The sequence below is a fragment of the Hordeum vulgare genome, chromosome 1H, assembly GCF_904849725.1.
Source record: "Hordeum vulgare subsp. vulgare chromosome 1H, MorexV3_pseudomolecules_assembly, whole genome shotgun sequence".
Lineage (NCBI taxonomy): Eukaryota > Viridiplantae > Streptophyta > Magnoliopsida > Poales > Poaceae > Hordeum > Hordeum vulgare.
In genome coordinates this window covers 93,932,551-93,936,474 of record NC_058518.1, presented here as the reverse complement: position 1 = coordinate 93,936,474, position 3,924 = coordinate 93,932,551, and positions in this window count along the sequence as shown.

Below are 3,924 nucleotides of genomic sequence, written 5' to 3'. Positions count from 1 at the left end.
AGACGAGCTGCTCGGGTCAACGCAGGCGGGTTTATATGTGTGCTCATATATAGTTTCAATGTAAACTAAAATTTCATAAGTTAGAAAAAAATATAATTACTCTATTATATTTAGAGAACCGGTTAGGTCCGACGAAAAGTTAATGGAGTAAATATACCCCACTAAGCTTTACTCGATGAGATCCTCCTCTATTTTTGTTCGAGATGCTTGCAAGTCTACCCCTGATGCCTGCAAGTCCCTAAGTCGTTGCCTACCAATTCCATGAACACATTTCATGAATGCTGAGTTTGAGAGAGACTTAGTAAATAGATCAGCAAGGTTGTCGAATGATTTGACTTGCAGGATGCTTATTTCCTTGCTTTCTGAAGATTATGGGGGGAAACCACTTCGGAGAAATATGCTTAGTGATATTGCTCTTGATGTATCTTGTTGCATCTGTGCAACAGATGCCACATTATCCTCATAGATAATGGTGGGTGATCCTATCGAACCAATCCCACATGACTGTTGTATGTGGTTTATCATTCCGCGAAGCCATACACATTCAGATGATGCTTCAGTAATGAAATTATTTCATAATGATTTGTAGATGTTGCCACTAGAGTGTGTTTTGAAGATTTCCATGATATAGGAGTACCGCCATGTAGGAACACAAAGCCGGTTTGTGATTTGGCATTATGGGTATCAGACAAATAGCCGGCATCTGCATATCCAATCATATCAAAGTCCTGATTTCTCTGGAACTGGAAAAATAGGCCAAGATCCTTTGTGCCTTGGAGATAGCGAAAGATATTCTTCACTCTAGACCAATGACGTTTGCTGGGAGCTGCGCTCTGTCTAGCAAGCAGATTCACTGCAAATGCAATATCAGGTCTTGTGCAATTTGCAAGATACATAAGCGCTCTAACGACACTGAGGTATGGAACTTCAAGTCCCAACACCTCTTCCCGATCATTCCTTGGCCTGAACGGATCTTTCTCTACATCTAGAGATCGAACCACCATAGGACTTTTAGATGGATAGGATTTGTCCATATTGAATTTCTCCAATATTTTCTAGATATAGGTAACTTGGTGTACCATGATTCCTGGGGGAAGGCCAATGATGTTGAGATCACCCACTACAGGAATCAGACTCTTTGTCGTCTTCCATAACAGATGACAAAGGGGTGTTCCACGGACGACAAAGACCTTTGACGTCAGCTTCGTGTCGGCAAAACTTCTGTGACACCTTTCGACGGCAAAGTACCTTCTTTGCCGTGTGCTACCACAAAGCGGACGACAAAGACCTTTGCTGTCAGCCACCAGCCGAAGCAGACGGCAAAGACCTGTACATGATAGCCGACAGGAAACTACTCCATTAGGTGGCTAACGGAGTATTTGCCGTCTGCCTCTCTCAGCCTCTTTGCCGTCTGCCTCTCTCAGGCTCTTTGTCGTCTGTCTCTCTCAGGCTCCTCGTCGTCTCACTTTTTGCAAGTGTTTGCCGTCTGCCTCTCTCGGACTCTTTGCGTCTGCCTCTCTCAGGCTCTTTTCCGTCTGCTTTCTCTGTCTTTGCCCTCTGCCTTCCAAGGCAGCAGACGACAAAGTAACCATATGGGCCAGCCCCATATTGCCCCATGTTGCACAGCTGGCTGCCACGTGGCCTCTTTGCCGTCTGCTACCTGATGGAGCCCATATTATCATTGTTTTGTTTTTTATGTTATTTTACAACACACACACACACACATACACACACACACACACACACACACACACACACACACACACACACACACACATATATATATATATATTTCACACCACATATATGATATAGTTCACATCACACATATATAGTTCACAACACATATATAATATACATATAAAGTTCATCAATGTCGTTTGTTCATCAATCACAACCCATATATTGAAAGAACCAACATACAATGTTTAACACTCTTAATCCATATATACATATACATATAGCTCCACATTATCATCAACTCAAATGGAAACAAAAACTAAAGCACTCCATCAATGCCATCTTCCATGTAGTACATATAATCTGCAAAATGGGAATAAGAAAGTTAGAAGAAGAACAACAACAATATATGACATTTTTGAGCTTATTACGTCATTTTGGAGGAAAATAAGCTAAGTATATGACCTTTTTGAGCTAACAAAGGTTCTTATGCCTTTTTTGACCTAACTAAACTAATTATGTCATTTTAGAGGAAAACAAGCTAAGTATATAATATTTATGAGCTAACCAAAGTTCTTATGCCATTTTGAGCTTATTATGTCATTTAGGAGGAAGATACGCTAAGTTATGAGCTAACCAAGGTTCTTGTCATGTTTTTTTTACCGAACTAAGCTAATTATGTCATTTTGGAGCTAAAGTAGCTAGTTATGTCATTTTGGAGCTAAATTAGCTAATTATGTCATTTTGGAGCTAAATTAGCTAATTATGTCTTTGTTGGGGGAAAATAAGCTAAGTATAAGATGAAAGAGGAGAAGAAAGAAGAGAAGAAGGAGAAGAAAAAGGAGAAGAAGAAGAAGAAGAATAAGGAGGAGGAGAAGAGAAGGAGGAGGAGAAGAGGAAGAAGAAGAAGAAAAGAAGAAGAGAAGAAGGAGAATAAGAAGGAGAAGAAGAATAAGGAGAAGAAGGAGAAGAAGGAGAAGGAGGAGAAGGAGGAGAAGGAGGACTCCTTCTCCTTCTCCTTCTTCTTCTCCTTCTTCTTCTCCTCCTTCTTCTTTTTTTTTCTCTTCTTCTTCTTCTCCTTCGTCTTCCTTCTTTTCATTTTCCTCTTTCTTCTCCTCTTCTTGGAGCTAAATTATCTAAGTATGTCTTTTTAGAGCTAAATTAGCTAATTATGTCATTTTGGAGCTAAATTAGCTAAGTATGTCTTCTCGGAGGTAAACTAGCTAATTATGTCATTTTGGAACTAAATTAGCTAATTATGTCATTGTTGGGGAAAATAAGCTAAGGAGAAGATGAAAGAGGAGAAGAAAGGGGAGGATAAGGAGGAGGGGAAGAAGAAGAATAAGGAGGAGGAGGAGGAAGAGGAGGAGGAGGAGAAGGAGGAGAAGAAGACGGAGAGGAAAAGGATATGTTATTTAGGAGGAAAAGCTTATTATGTCATTTAGGAGGAGGATACGCTAAGTTATGAGCTAACCAAGGTTCTTGTGATGTTTTTTTACCTAACTAAGCTAATTATGTAATTTTGGAGCTAAATTAGATAATTATGTCATTTTGGAGCTAAATTAGCTAATTGTGTCTTTGTTGGGGAAAAATAAGCTAAGTAGAAGATGAAAGAGGAGAAGAAAGAAGAGAAGAAGAAGGAGAAGAAAAGGGAGAAGAAGAAGAAGAAGGAGGAGGAGGAGGAGGAGGAGAAGGAGAAGGAGGAGGAGGAGGAGAAGAATAAAAGAAGAAGATAACAAGAAGGAGAAGAAGAAGGAGAAGAAGAAGAAGGAGAAGAAGGAGAAGGAGGAGAAGGAGGATGTCCTCCTTCTCCTTCTTATTTTTTCTTCTCTTCTTCTTCTGCTTCTTCTTCTTCTTCCTTCTTTTCATTTTTCCTCTTTCTTTTCCTATTCTCCTCTTCTTGGAGCTAAATTAGCTAAGTATGTATTTTTGATCTAAATTAGCTAATTATGTCATTTAGGAGCTAAATTATCTAAGTATGTCTTCTTGGAGCTAAACTAGCTAATTATGTCATTTTGGAGCTAAATTAGCTAATTACGTCATTGTTGGGGAAAATAAGCTAAGGAGAAGAAAGAGGAGGAGAAGGAGAAGAAGGAGGAGGAGGAGGAGGAGAAGGAGGAGAAGAATAAGAAGAAGGAGAGAAAAAGAATATGTCATTTAGGAGGAAAAGCTTATTATGCATTTAGGAGGAAGATATGCTAAGTTATGAGCTAACAAAGGTTCTTGTGATGTTTTTTTACCTAA